Below are 16,082 nucleotides of genomic sequence, written 5' to 3'. Positions count from 1 at the left end.
TTCATTTATTAGGTTATTCAATATTACATTTCTTAGGTTATTCAATATTACATTTCAAGTTAAAATATTGCAACTTGACCATTACAAATGTGTAATTACTGGCATAGCTTAATAGAAATGACAAAGTATATTTTTAGTTCACCATAAATGCTTGTCAGTACATTCGACAGTACACTTTAACCATTTTTAGAAGTAATTAAATCACATATAAGTCTTAAGTGAGCAGTTCAGCTAATTGCATTTAAAGGGATACTCCACTTATTTTTTTTTTATTTATTTTATTTTTTTTTTTGGAAATAGGCTCATTTTACCACTCTCCCACAGTTAAACAGTTGAGTTTTACCGTTTTCAAATCCATTCAGCCACTTTTCTAATATTTAGAAGAAAATCAGTCAGACAGTTTCTGGTCTCATTGACTTCCATAGAAGGAAAGAAATATACTATGGAAGTCAATGAGACCAGAAACTGCCTGGTTACTGATATTCTTCTAAATATAAAAAAAAAAAAATCAGCCGAATACATTCGAAAACGGTAAAACCCAACTGATTAACTCTGGGGGAGTGGTAAAATGAGCCTATTTCCCAAAAAAAGTGGAGTATCCCTTTAATATAAATGTATTATTGATGCATGGCAATTAACATGCCACATTCAGTGTTCATAAAAATAACATTAATTTCACACTTAAGTATATTATTTTAGAGTTTATAATAATTTCCAAAATAAGTATTCTTTTTTATTTTTATTTTTTTAAAGTTTGTTAAAGTGTACTTTTTCACAAGGGAAATATTTCTGGGCTTTGTGTTTAATAAACACATATACCCAAGAGAAAGAGAGAGTGAGAGTAGTGCAGAGTAGTGAAGGGAGGATAAATAGAAAATAGTGTTTTTTTTGGACTCAGAACAATTATTGCTTTCACAATTGCAGACAGCAGGGCATCAGTACTGGAGATAGAGAAAGCAGATCACGTACCGGCTGCCTTTCCAGATTCTCTCCCTTTAACCGTCTCAACCATATGGATTTTAGAACAAAGACATTACGTTTATGCTAATCACAACAGCCGAGTGCAGACAAAGGACTGCAAAGGTTGTACCTGTACCATGATAAAGACACTGAGAATGCCATGCATACGAGAGCGTGTGTGTACGTCTGTTTGTTCCATAAGAGGAGACAGTGACATTTAAAGGATGAGAGGCTGAAAATTGGAAGCCATTTTCATTTCATTGATGCACTTCAAAGAGAGAACAGAGTGGCAGAAGTGAGACAGAGAGGGAGGAAAAAAATGATTACAAATTAAGGTGGATCTCTCTCTCTCATACAACTTCCCTTTCTCTTGTTTATTATTCTATAGTGCCGCCGCTACTCCCCGGCAGCGGAGACAAGTATAGCAGAGGGTTAAGACGGGGTTTTTCGTGCGGCACGGCACACCGAAAAACTTTCCCAGCATCCCTTCTGCTCAACGAAACGATGACGCATCATTCTGCTGACACAAGTCATCTGATTGCTGTGTCACGGCATGGTTTTAGGCGAGTGGCAGCGCTCTGGCTACAGACGTAGAGTCTTTTTTTTTCCTCCCAGACGCACTGCGGCACAGCCAGACAACTAGAGTGGAGGCACAGGAGCTCGCAGCTGCAGTCTACTGGCTTGTTTTGGGGAGGCAGAGGAGCCGAGCACTTCCTCTCCGTTCTGCTTCTCTCCGCCGTTGAGGGATCATTTTCAAAGAAAGTCAAACAACTTGGAATTACGCTCCGTCTCACATGCCGACGGAAAAATTTGGAGAAGCGAGCCTGGATCAAACGTTTTTTTTTTGTTGTTGTTTTGTTTGGAGCTGCTGATGCCATTGTCTCTATGTGCAGGACGGTGTTACCAGGCTGAAAAGTCGACGAGAAAGACTTGGATTCCAGCGCGTCACCGGGCCGTCCCGAGACGTCCAGTCAGCCGGGCCCGCCTGCATTCCCATTCGCGGCGACCGGCCAAAGTGGCCGTTCTCCTCCAAGGATGAAGTGGCTTTCGATCTTAGACTCGTCCAGAAAGCAGAGCAGAGCCGAACAGAAACGGCAACGCAGCAGATGAGCCGAGCTCAGCCAGACAGACAGACGTGTTGACCTAAATCAGCCCCAGTCATGTCTGGACGCAGCCAGAGCGAGAGAGGGAGAGAAAGCGATCCTACAAGTACATATACTCGCACTATGGTAGGTTTAGACGCCTGTAGTTTGTTTGCCTTCTGTTTTGGTTCAGTGTTTGCTGATGCTGTCCTTAGCTGAGATTAGCTTGTCTGTGGCTGTGCTTCTATCTTTGTGCCATAGGGATGGAGATAAACGAAGGAGGCTGTGCGGGGAGGGGGAGACTGAGTTCTCTCTCTCTCTCTCTCCCTCTTTTTCGACACTGCTTTAGTTCCTTCTATTAGCTGGTGTTCATATTCAGCGCATCTCCGTTGATCTCCACCATTGCTGCAGAGCGAAACATTGAGTCGTTGCCCCCCTCAACTCCCCTGTTTGCACTTTTGGGTTCAGGTAAGACATTCACTTCATTCGTCTTCGACAGCCAAATGTGTGAACCCCTTGGTTTGAGTGCGTGTGGGTGGGCGGGCGGTTTTTGTGCATTGCATTTTTATTCGCTCTCGGTAAATCCGAGGCACATTAAAACGCAATATCGTGAACGAGAGCACATTCCCCTCCTCCCATGCGCAGACTTCAGGGGAATATTACAGTGGGGTATGCTGGAGGTGCACGTTTCTGTTGAACTGAAGGACAGCTAATAACATTACTCAGATACGCCTCGGATAGTAGTTTAATCGCAGTATATTGGGAATGATGAGAACAGTGAGTTAAAGTAAGTGGAAGTGTATGACGTTGTATTTGCTTCTGGCAACAAGTATTACAAGACATGCAACGTCTAAATATTTTCCTTGGCACAAATGCTGGTCACGGGGGGAAACAGAAGACTGATATCTCGAGCATCTCCACTCGGATTCCTCCTGCTAGCAAATCACTTATTAGTCATTGCTTGGAAAAGGACAACTTTACAGTTTTATTCACATCCACCAGTGCTCTCACACGCAACTCGGAGAGGTATTTCTCTGTTAGGCTCTCAGGTAAAAGTTGTCACAAGTGTCATGTTACATTTCGGTACTGTGAGATAACCTTTTATAAATGCGTTTTCAGTGTCAAATACAGTGGCAACGCGTATTCTCGTGTACTTATTCACGTATTCAGTGGCAGCACGGTGCCAGAACAGGATGGACCATCTGTTTTGCATGGGGGGCATAAAGTAATGTCACCCATGCAGGTAGAATAACTTGAACTATGTTTTAGATGGCGGAACACTTCATGTAATATATGTAATATTACAATTACTCACTATATTATATTATAAACAGTATTTATTGTTTACTTCAGTTCAAAATACATGGATGCAAATCTGTATGCTAATTCTTACTGATGCATTTACAGTGATTAATTTAAGATGAGTAATGACCTCTCTCAGATTTACTCTACTCTGATCTTCCACTGTTCTGCCACTGGCAAACATAGTAGGAGAGGCTATTCTTTTGTATTAAAGTCCCCCGGTAGTCAATAATATTATCACTTAAAGCTCATCTTTGACCATCAAAATTACATATTTAATTTAAAAAAAAAATTTAAAAAAATATGTGGTTCTATGAATATGCAAATCGGCCCCGCCTCCAATCACTCACACTAGCTAAGAGATCCACTTGTTGACGTGATTGTTTACGACGTTAGAAACACCAGCGATTTCAAACCGCGCTTTTGTCACTGTCTTTGGTTCACTGCAGTTTTTGCTGGTTTGTCTCAAAGCATATTAAAGCGATACTCCACTTTTTCTCTTTTCGTATTAAACTATGTTATTCCCTTAACTAAAACGAGTTGATGCATACCTCTCTCGTCTCTCTCAATCGCGCAAGACACTTTGATCGCACTTAACTAGCCCAGTTCATTCAATACGGCCCAAGCAGAGAAGCGACCGAACACCTCCGCGTTTTCCCTATTTAAATGCAGTTACACGAGTAGAGTAAATCGACCAAGAATGGTGACACAAAATAAAACGTTACACTTTTCTAAAGTAAAGTGGATTATGGCGGAATACCACAGCGACTCGGCGTAATAATATCATGATTCGTGAAAAGTCCTCTCCCTCTTCAGAGTGATGATATTACTGCGGGGAGTCCATTGATATATATGCACAGAGAGGAAGTGCTCCCAAGCACTTTGCTATGGTATTCTGCCATACATAGTTATCCACTTTACACGCTTAGAAAAGCGCAACGTTTTATTTTGTGTCTCCATTCCTGGTCGAGTTACACTACTCGTGTAACTGTATTGAAATTAGTAGCTTCTCTGCTATTGAATGACCTGGGCTAGTTAAGTGCTATCAAAGTGTCTCGCGCGCCACAGCGATTGAGACGTGCACTGAGACAAGAGAGGTATGCATCAACTCGACTTAGTTAACTTAGTTTAATATGAAAAAAAACAACAAAAAAACGATGGCGTATCCCTTTAAAAACACCACATAGACATATAAATAACATTAAATGCTCAATTTTCAACACAGGGGGAATTTAAGAATTATAAAGTGTGTATCTAAAGTATATATGTATATAAATCTGTATCAACAGAGCAGTTTTATTAATTAATGATACCCAATTGCTTGTATGGTTTTCTGTACACTCTCAGAAAAAAAGGTCCAAAAGCTGTCACTGGGGCTGTACCTTTTCAAGGGGTACACTTTTGTACCTAAAGGGTGCATATTAGTACCTTAATGGTACATATTAGCACCTAAAATGTACATAGCACCTAAATGTCCATATTAGCACCTAAAATGTACATATTAGCAAATAAATGTCCATATTAACACCTACATGTCCATATTAGCACCTAAAATGTACATATTAGCAAATAAATGTCCATATTAACACCTACATGTCCATATTAGCACCTAAAATGTACATATTGGCACCTAAAATGTACATATTGGCACCTAAATGTACATATTGGCACCTAAAATGTACATATTAGCACCTAAAATGGACAAAAGTTTACCTTTTGAAAAGGTACAGTCCCAGTGACAGCTTTTGTACCTTTTTTTCTGAGAGTGTATGCCATGAAATGCTATTATTTTGTTCAGTATTAAGAAAAGGAGAAATAAACCTCGCAATTCCATTTTGGATACCTTGTCACCCTTAAACACTTCAGTTACCATATTTTCTAGATTTGTTTTACATTCCTTTTAAAGCTAACATGCTTAGACTTACATTAGAAAAAGCCACTGTTTTGTCAGTACGGTTTATTAGATTGGCCTGTACCATTTGTAAGTCGAGGATTGTTTGAAATGTACTCCATCACTGGAAAAAAATAAGTGGTAGTTTTGCAACTGCAATGTTTTGACAATGTTTAAAACTCAAATGGACTTTAATAATCCCCAATGAGTGCATTTCACTATTTTACTTCAAATTACCCATGTTTTTTCTGTGCAGGTAGGGAAGTCTGTATCCCCGCTTGACACTCGCAGTAAAGCTTGTGGTTATAGCATCTCTGTCACTGCAATCAACACCAGTCATTTGTGGTGGATGAGTTTAAGTTTCCCTAACGAATATGAATAATAGATTTTAGGACGAATTCAATGCCGTTCCTCTCTGTGCCAACTTTCACCCAGGATTCAGTGGCATCGCATCAGTTACATTGTCATGGACCGTGCCAAGCATCCAGTTGTCCGTTTGTTTTTCCCAACATCAAAACGACAGTTAGATCATATTAGCTACGTCAGCAGTTTCCTTAAATGACTCTTAAGTGCTTGCATCATGGAATCTTAAGTACTCGCAACATTACAGTACATGCATTCAATCTGTTGCTTTTCATACCAGAAAGTGGGTCACACATCTCAGCTCGTTCCAGACCCTACTCATCTCCATACGTTTCCTCAATCTACTTTCATTTGCCAGCTCATTCCAAAACATTAGTTATTATATCCCTTTTGCTAGTTAATACAGTGCATTTGAGCATCAGCTTTGATGCTTGGTTATTTTCTGAAGCCTCCTTTGTTCTGAACTGCCTTCAATCATTCTTAAATGACTGAGCCACATCACAAAAACAGCACACATCTGAATGCACTTGAGGTCCTTCGATTTACTGAGAATTTACAAGCAGTAAATAGCTTTACCTCATTATCCAAAGGTTTCCTGAAGGATCCATTATGCTACGGATTATTTTCAAAACCAAAAAGTAGCAAACACTTATAAAGGGTATTGAGTTCTCTGAGTCTGTAAACACCATACATTCATAAGGTTCACTCCGCGTTCTCAGTGTGAGCTTAATATAAACTACTTAATTCAGTCAGTTAGTCCTCTAAATATACATTTTCATTTTTGTGGTATTAGCCTGCATGGAGTTGCCAGTATGTGTCACTGATATTGTTTTCGAACTGACCGCAGACTGCCCTGATCCATATGGGTCAGTGACATGCAACCTGCGAAATCACGGAAGACACACTCTGTTGAATTACCACCGTAAAGATCACAAGCTCTCATCAAAACCAGGGACAAATATTTCCAAAGCGCATTTGTTAAGTTGTTTGAGGCTGATCATTTCAGCATGCAACTTATTTGAATATTTACATCTAAAAGCACAGCGCGATGTTTATAGCAATGCATGTTTTTGCCTGGTCCCATCAGTTCAGTGTCTTTTGAATGCATAAATAAGCAGGAGTATTATTGCACTGACTAGTTTTGTTATTGTCTTCATTACACACTGACAGTAAGCAAATGCGTGGAATGCACTTCAGGGCACTTTTCATGCCTTCATTACGGCTGTGTAATATTCAGCCGAGTTCATGTCCATTTTTAAAGCTGGCATGGGGTGTATTGTGCCTCGGTGTTTTGCTGCGGTCACTGGGCTTGTTATTTCCCCTGAGCTTTCTCTTTTATAACCACCTGAAGCTAACTCGCCACAATATCTGAATCGAAATTGAATTACGCATGTACACAGACTGTTTTTATTAAAAACCATGGCTTGTAACACTGTTGGAAATCTAGTTCGGATGTTTAATGTAGTCATTAAGCATGCTAATTATACGCTTCTCTTGAATACTTGATTCTGATTGGTAAAATATTTTTTTGCGTTATGACCCCTAAACTACATAGCTGTGCTAGTTTCATGGCTATTGTAGCATTTTGTGGTCTCTTTTTTCTCATATATTAAAATAATTGACTTTAAGTAGCTGTGTAATAAGCTCTCTTTGTCACATTTAACGGGTGGTGATTATGATTTCACTTTTTAAATTTTAAACACAGTGTGTTGCTGTTTGAACTGCAAAGTTATGTACATTCAAAGCAAAGGGAGATGTTTTCTTTTACAGAATCGCTTTTTAAGGACTACAACAAACAACTGGTAGGGACTACAATGAGCTTCTTCAGTGACATCACCAACCCTAATTTACATAAACCCCAGGATTCATCAACTAACCATTCAGAAATGCCCTGTTGCATTCTACAGGTCACTTCTTCTTGTCTCTCTCCATCTTTGTCCGACTTTTTTTTTACTAAAAGTTCTTGAAATTTTTAGTGAGAGCTCTTCATGCTCCGCCCTCTGTGTCGGGAGCAGCAGCTCATTTGCATTTAAAGGGACAAGCACAAAAATGGTGCGTTTTTGCTCACTCTCCAAAATTTTAACATGCTATAAAAATATCCATGGAGTATTTTGAGCTAAAACTTCACACTCATTTGTCTCTTGTGAAAAGGGCTTTATAGGACCATTTTAAGTGTTTATTTTTTATAGTGATGCACATTTAGTGCACATCCTTTACCCGTGTTGAAATGAAAAAAAAAAAAGAAAAAAAAAAAATGAAAAATGGCGGTAACCGGTCAGGGGATATAAAAATGACTATTTTTGCGTATGACTTCTGAATTGTTTGTCCAAAAATCATAAAACTCTTTTGATTCGAATGCAAACAAATTATCTCATATCAGCCATTTTGAAAATGTTCCATTTCGAATTTTTGACATAAAATGCTGTATTTTACAAACCTATTAGTGCATTGTTACAAAAATTGTTATGTGTTTTTGGCACTGTGGCCTGAAGGTACTCATAAAGTTTACTCATAAACATATTTCTCACAATTTGTCTCATAAAGCCACATTGCGGTCAAAAAATACAATGCGTGTGTATTTATATACGAAATAATTATACACAGTGCATCCATATTATGTAAACAGAAACATTTATTTTGGATGCGATTAATCGCGATTAATCGTTTGACAGCCCTATTTGGCATATTGACTCCAAAATTTGGATGTGTCATTGGCACCTCACTGACCACACAACATCGATTTATTAACAGCGCCACCTATTGGCAAAAATGATAAGCTTTTAAATCTAATTAATAGTGATTGTATTTATGATTTTTCAGGCATTTTTCTTAAAACAATTCAATATTGTCCTCAATTTCTCATTGTTGTAGCTGGTCTGATACTCCCAGCCATGCTTGCATTACTCATTGTGCCTTTTTGAGTCTACTATTGATTGTTCTAAACCAAGCTACATTTGACACCAATTACAACTGATAACAAATGATAACCTCAGCTTCATATCTGAACCCGAATTGCCATTTAGGGGTTTATTTTGGTTTATAATGACCTGCTGACAGCAAGTTTTCCCTGACATATCAAGAGCAGATACTGCATAAAAAAAACTAGTTTTGTTACAGCTGACTATAAACTCCTTCACAGTTGACTCCCAGAAATGCTGTTTATATAAATAGATAAGTTGATGCAGCTCAACACAGCATGCCTGCATAAACACGATTCCGTTTTCTCCAGAATAGCTCTCTGCAGAGTTTGCTTGGCGTTCGTTCGCACACTTTATGATCCAGTACGAGGCATTTGGGCCTGAGATGTGAGCAGTGTTTCCTGTGAGGATCCTTTGGCTGTACTGTGCAATCTGCCGCTCACCCCTGACAGCAGTCCACACACACACACACACACCAGCATCATTACCCATTCCCACTGAAGCCGAGCTCCGCTCTGTTTGTGTTTGTGTGTTTACAGTAAACGGCGGGATAAAAGGCATGCTGAAGTGAGTTGGTCAGACAGGCCTTGCCAAACCCACAGGCTGTTCTGCTGCTTTGCTACCGCTGTGGTGTTTTGATGTGCGCTACTGCAGATGCAGTTTTTGGGCGATCACCAACAAGCTACCGTACACGAGGAGACTCTGGTAAAGTAAGGGATATCTTTCAAGGTTAGTGTCAAATCCCAAGGGCGCCATGATGCAGCTGTTCCTTTAGCACAATGTCAGTTTGTCAGGCCATGAGGCATCTGTCCCTGCTTGCTATGCCAAAAGCAGTTCAACAGAAGTGTGGATGCCCTTGTGAAAAAGAAGTATGCATAATTACATTGAATGTGTACTTGTAGTGTACTTCAAATTGAAATTGAAAACATACTTGTAGATCATGTAATATTGAAATAAAGATAAAATAAAAGGTCTCTTAAGTGTACTTTGAGTGTACATGAGTTTTTCTTAAGATACTTGCTATACAAATTAAGAGTTGTACTTTAAATTACACTTTTTGTCATGGACCTTCATGCTTATTATGCTATGTTTCCATACAATTTACAGCTTTCATAAGAAATCACCACCTTATGAAAAAAGTATGTGAAGTAATCATGAAATTACATGTAAAAATGTACTTACTGTAAGTTAAAGTCCAGCTAATTTAATGTAAGATAAATTTAAATATAATACAAAGGGATAGTTCATCCAAAAATTTTGATTACGTCATAATATAGAGCCCTTTTGCGCCAACGTCAAAGTTACGTCACGGCGCTAGCTGGAGTGAAAACTGGAGGCAGCCAATACAAACCAGCACAGATTCGGCTACATAATAAGGAGCTTAAATTATTGTTACTATTATTAAATATCATCTTGTTGTGTTGTTTGGTGCGAGAATTGATGAAAAATTCTAGAAAATATTCACATCATTAAAATCGCACCGTAATGTCACTCTTTACATTGTCGTCGTCTCTGCGCTGGCTCGGCAGAACTGCGGATCGTACACACACACACACATAAGTCTTGTACAGGGCCATTCAGCACATAGTTATAGGCATCCAAAGATTTATATCCAGTCGGCCAATCTGGTTTCGTCCATTAAAATAACTTTTGGAAATAATAATCGCGGTCCTGGACACTGAGTGACCTTACACATTAAGATAAAATCGGATTTTCTCCAGTCATTGTTAAAAAAACAAGCTAACAATACTTGCTAACTAACGTTAGTGAAACAGCCAGAGGGATCGATCTGCCTCCACCTAAGCTCCGCCCACAAAAAACGTCACCATGTTTACCAACTGAAAAGGGGTCTATACTCACCCTCAAGTTCTTCTAAACCTGTATTAGGTTCTTATTTCTGTTGAAAACCAGGAAAGAATGCTAGTAACGCTAATAATGCTAGTAGTATTTTTTCTACTATGGAAGTCAATGGCTACAGTCGACTCTCTGATCTGATCTGCAGAAGAAAGAAACTCATATACAGTAGGTTAGGAACAACTAACCTTTGAGCGTCCAAAAACATTTAACACTATATTATTTCTGTAATAAGTACTCCTTTTAAAATAGTATGCTATTATGTAGTTCTTTTTCACAAGGTTGTACATGTCCCAACATGCCCTTTTTTTGAGAAGGACAGTCAAATCATTCCTTACCCTTGGAAACAACCACACTGCCTTATATTTATCAATATCAGTGCACTACTATTCTTATGAGTGTTGATATTCCCCATCGGGATGAAAGCATGAAAACATGAAAACGCGTGACCAAGCACTCAGACGACCTCGCACCACATCCTTTGGCGTACACAACAAGTACATAATGAGACGAAGGTATTAGTCAGTTGTCTAACAGATACTGGCTGCTCCCACGCTATGCGTGTCGTGTTATTGTGTTCCTCCAGTGGCCTGCAGCGCACGAATAAACACTACACCAGACTGATGGAAAGACTCCAACTCCATAAGAACAACACGTACAAACGGACAGAGAGCAAAGTCAATAAATCTGAGAGGCTTCCGAGATTTTTCAGAGCAAAATAAGGCCACGTTTGGCACCTGTTCACTTTGAGAAACCTCACTTTTCTTTTAAATTTTCGAGTATTTATTTCGAGCTTGCAGTACATAAGACCTAAACAGCATGAAAGAGAAACAGTGATGCTGTAATCAAAGTGCTTTCCGGCCAGTGGGGCCTATGAGAGTCTATCTCACTGGTTGTTGTTTATGTGTTGATCTGCCTGGAGGTGGTTCACGATCAAACTCAACTCAAAAGCAGTCTCTTCTGCTTGATCTGACCATGCAGTACATGAAGCCCAGCACTACTGGAGCAGAATGAATGGAGCTGCAGGGCCAAACTTCCTCCCTGCTCTCCATCAATAAAGAGAAAGACAAAATGTTTTCTGCAACATGAGTTCTGCTTGCACAAGAAACGCATAAGTCACCCGTAATGACTCTGCATATAAACACAAACTGACACCCACAGATAAACAGTCCATGTTGTTAACTAATGTAAAAGTATGATACATAGTGGGTCTATTTATACTGTCTGAGTGATTTACATGCCATATACAAGACATTTGTTTAGTATTGTCGTTTAAAAATTGACGATGACGGACAGTTGTTTTTCATATTCAAACATTTTTCTTCTTTATTTCAGAAAGAAAATCCACAAGTCATGGGAGAAGACAAGGCTTTGGAAAGAGAAGGAAACCCATGGTTTTTATTTCATGTCCACAGAGAAGTAGCCTATGTGAATGCATAAATTGATTATGTTTCTCCAAGAGAACATATTTCAAACCTGTAGCTTGCCAAGGTAAGACACATTATATAAAGTAGTTAAACTCTATATGGTAGAAGCAAGAAACTGAGAAAAGGTAGCTAAATTGGAGATAGTTCACCCAACTATTGTATGTGTAGCTCATGTGGTCGAATGTGTTTGAACCACAAAAGGCCGCCTTATCTCCACCTACTGACCTGATGCGTAAACTTTATTGGAAGCGCACTTAGCCAGATGGGATTTAAACTTTGTTGGCTAAAGACCAACAAAAACCAACAAAGTGTTACCGTTAAAAAAACGGTAACACTTTACAATAAGGTTCATTAGTTAACATTAGTTAACTACATTAGTTAAAATGTACATTATGTGAACAATACTTCTTCAGCATTTATTAATCTCAGTTAATATTAATTCCAACATTTACTTATACGTTATTAAAATCAAATGTTGTATTAGTTAACATTGGTTAATGGACTGTGAACTAACATGAACGCACAATGAACAGCTGTATTTGTATTAACTAACATTAACAAAGATTAATAAACAGTGTAACTTTATGCATTGCTCATCGTTAGTTAATGCATTTACTAATGTTAGCTAATGAACCTTATTGTAAAGTGTTACCAAAAAAAACATACCAAGCAAAATATGTTCTCATATTTCCTGATTTCTAACAGTGTTAGGCGTCATTTTGCGACTATCGGAGCAGAAACGAAAGGTGCTGCTTTCTTTATGTTTCCCGTCGTCTCCTTTTATATTCACATGTGGTGGTATACAAAAGGTATACCACATAAGGTACTGAATACGCAGACGGATGCATTATGGAGGATTGGGATTACACATAGCGTCAGCCATCTTTTTTGGAAGCTAAGCTAGCTCTTGTTCTGTGGAGAAAGCCGAGTAGTAACTTTAGGGGTTATCGTCCTCTTTTTCCCGGACATGTCCGGCCGTCGATGTCCGGGATTCTGCTGTCGCCATTCATTGTTTACAACTTCTGAATTCATTCTGATTGGTGAATCTGAATGTAGTGTTTACATGAACGCTAAAAAAGTGATCGGTTGATGTGCGTTTTAACATTGCTAAGAAAATTCCCGCTCCTCCGTGAGAGATACGAGACCGTTAACTTACGTCTGGTTAACTTACACAGGTGCCACTCATCGGTAATCACGCCACCAGCCTTGCGTCGTTCTCCACGCGGCCCTAGCCTCGTCCTGCTCGCCATAGTAAACATGATGAATGGCGACTGTAGAACGCAAAAGCCGAATCCCGGATATTTTTGGGCAATCTCGAAACACATTTTCGGGCAGACTCATCACGGAGACTCACTAGACTAGCTGTTTAAATACTGTGGTCTGAAGGCGTGGCCTCCTACACTGTAAAAAAATAACCGTGATTGTAACGGTAAAATACTGTAAAAATGCTACAGTGCAAAACTGTTAATTGGTAAACAGAAAGTTTCCGTACTATACACGGTAAATAACTGTGATATAATTTTACAGTAAAATACCGTTAAATTTACAGTTTTTGAAAGTGAAAAAGAACAAATCATTGTATAATTTACAGTGAAAAAACGTAAATTGACATTCCCACAATTCCCTGTGTGACACTTCACATTTTATGTATTTTTGTTGAAATAACTATGGTTCCTCATAGTTTTATTGTTTTTTTTTCTAATCAGTTATTTTCATTAGGGTTTTATGTTACATGTAATGTTGTTAAATTAATGTTTATTGCATTTTTTTTAATTTCATGTGTGTTACCACTTAATGTTGCTTAATGTTTGTGTGAATGACATTGTGCAGCTTCTTTAATTAAGTATTGCTTTATACAAGTATTCACTTGTGATGAGCTGTGATTGCTCATGTAACTCTCATCACTGCTGTGATGATTGTTGGTTGTCAGTGTATTACAATGGTCTAAAACAGATATCAATACATCAATACGTTGGTAAATCCACATTTTATCAGAAAATAAATTACGGTTTATTACTGTAAATTTTAAGTTAAGTCTGTAAAACCATTAACGTTCCAACCGTATTTTTAACGGTAAAGTTCTGGCAACCACAGCTGCCGTTTTTTTTTACCGTAAAATTTACAGTTTATTTTTTACAGTGTAGGGCAGCAAGTGCATTCTGGGACTTGTTGTCTTTCATCCACATAAGCCAAAAATACATTTTCTGGCTTTTCTCAGTCTAGAAAGCTCCAAATTCAAAACATATATTACCTTATCTTCTACATAAATTACCCATTTTAAATACACATTCATCTTTCCAGAGGTGGAATGACCCTTTAATAGATATAACTAAAACACTTAAAGCACTTAAAAAAAATCACTGAATTATCATTATTATTATTATATTATTGTCTTTACTTCCCAACATGGGTTGAGTAAAAAGAATAAACTCTTGAACAGCATAACTGGCTGGTCAGGTAAACGGTCACTTCAAATTCAGTTCCTGCTCACACAAGATCTCTGATCTGGATAAAATACAGTTTAATTTACAACAACGTCTGTTTGAAAGAACTTATTGTCACTGTGGAATAAATAAATAGATAGCTGAACACTCCTCCAGGTGTATTTTTTCCCTCTCTAGCACAAATAGCCCTACCTGTCACTTCCTACCAGAAGATTTTAAAGACGGCGTACAATTTTCAATAATGTTCCGCGGGTCCCAGAGGAGCTCAATTACTCCAGGCCTACAGAGGCCACTAAATCAGCATTTCAAAGTGAAACTCCCTTCCACAAAGACCTTTGAATTGAAATAGAAAAGTTTCTCCTTCCCAGCCGTTTGGGCTCAACTCTGATTGACCTCTCTCAATCTGTGCCTCTCTGTTGTAAAGAACAGGCATAAAATAAGGCAGAGTTAATAGAGTTTAGGCCTAAAAGCCAAACCGCACTGGAATAGGAAGGAGATGGAAAGAGTCAAGGGAGGGAGAGGAACTGAGGCCGAGTGAGATTGAGCAAAGGGACGAAAGAGAGATCCCTAAGGGAGGGAGATTGGGTCCGGGCTGCCTGAGGAGATTCCCGCCTCTAATTGGCCGAATGCCTTCACTCGGCGTTCCCACTATGCCTTGCGTTGCAGTGACTTTCTCTAAAGTCTCAATGGACTCCTCAAGGTTACCGTCACTCTTCAGCGTTATCGCTGCACTCTAAGCTGCTGTAGCAAATCTGCTTTTGGCCTAGCGATTATGGACTACCGAGAATAGCTGAATGTTCAAAATGTTCAACACACACACGTACGGCTTTTCATCAACTTTAACACATATACTTCCCCGAGAACCACGATCAAACAGGCACAGGGTGACTATCTGATGAAATCGGATTAGAGTAAAATATTGACTGTGAACAATAACTAGATTTCCTCGTGTATATGTGTGTGTTTTTTATGGCATTAAAGGCTGAAAAGCGTGCCTTTGAATCCAAAAGTGTTCGGGGTGTCTTTTCAGTTCCAATCCAATAGAGAAATCCTCTTTTTTTTTGCTTTCCTTCCAGCATCGCCGCTGCTAACCGAATAACCTCTTGTGTGTGTATCAAAGTGGAATCAAATAAAGAAAACATCTCTACTTTCATTTTGCCCCTGTCTTTTCTTCTGTAAAGCCACAGGTATTAACCAAGTGAAGATATTTCATGATATTAAAATGGCATTTTTTTCTCAATCGTAGCCACAATTGCATTACTGTTGCAGCAAGATATTTGGTGCCGTGTTTGCTTCTTATCAATCTGTTTCAGATTACATATGCAGAGGTGTGCACGAACTAATAAATCAACCCCCTTGACCCAAATCTATGCTTTGATCCCATGGTGACGGGAAAATATGCATAAATCCCTCTTCATATCCAGAATTCCGACATCGCTCTGATGAGCAGACGTGCAGATTTTCAGGACGCGCCATCTATAATATGATGGAAATAACAGTGTTAAAACATTTATGAATGCTTACAGAATGAACAAAGTCTGAATTCCGTGTGTGTTGGCAGTTTTCCATAACAATATTTAGCCAGGAGCCATCTTCCTTTCTCAAAAGTGAACTTTTGGTCAGCATTATTATCAATTATGCAGTATTCACCTTCTGCTGGAAATTCATTAGGAGATCAATAAAAATCACTTATGTCCAGCAGCAAAATCATTATGTATGTGCCAGAAATCCTTAAGCAGCTCAAGAAACATTTTCAAAGGAATATTGATTTAAAAGCTGGATGCTATACGAGTGTTGCACTCTACACTTTCAATAGATTACTTCAGTGTGACCTCGTACAG

At 38.7% G+C, this 16,082-nt stretch overlaps 1 protein-coding gene and 1 long non-coding RNA gene across 5 annotated transcripts in view; one reads left to right on the top strand and one right to left on the bottom strand.

Moving 5' to 3' along the window:
- nrsn1l (neurensin 1-like) overlaps positions 1-16,082 on the bottom strand; it is a 404,164-nt gene that overhangs the window by 217,713 nt on the left and 170,369 nt on the right. The gene's annotated exons all lie outside the window — the stretch shown is intronic.
- LOC120485353 (uncharacterized) lies at positions 850-15,394 on the top strand. Of its 2 annotated transcripts, none has more exons than XR_016147465.1 (3): positions 850-2,189; positions 2,268-2,510; positions 9,056-15,394. It is a non-coding gene; the product is annotated as an uncharacterized LOC120485353 (long non-coding RNA). The 2 variants fall into 2 exon arrangements; XR_016147464.1 differs by having other exon boundaries at positions 857-2,189; positions 2,304-2,510.

This window comes from Pimephales promelas, chromosome 18 (assembly GCF_988280905.1).
Source record: "Pimephales promelas chromosome 18, fPimPro1.hap1.1, whole genome shotgun sequence".
Classification (NCBI taxonomy): domain Eukaryota; kingdom Metazoa; phylum Chordata; class Actinopteri; order Cypriniformes; family Leuciscidae; genus Pimephales; species Pimephales promelas.
The sequence above is the reverse complement of the archived record's forward strand: the minus strand, read 5'-3'. Positions and strand labels throughout refer to the sequence as shown.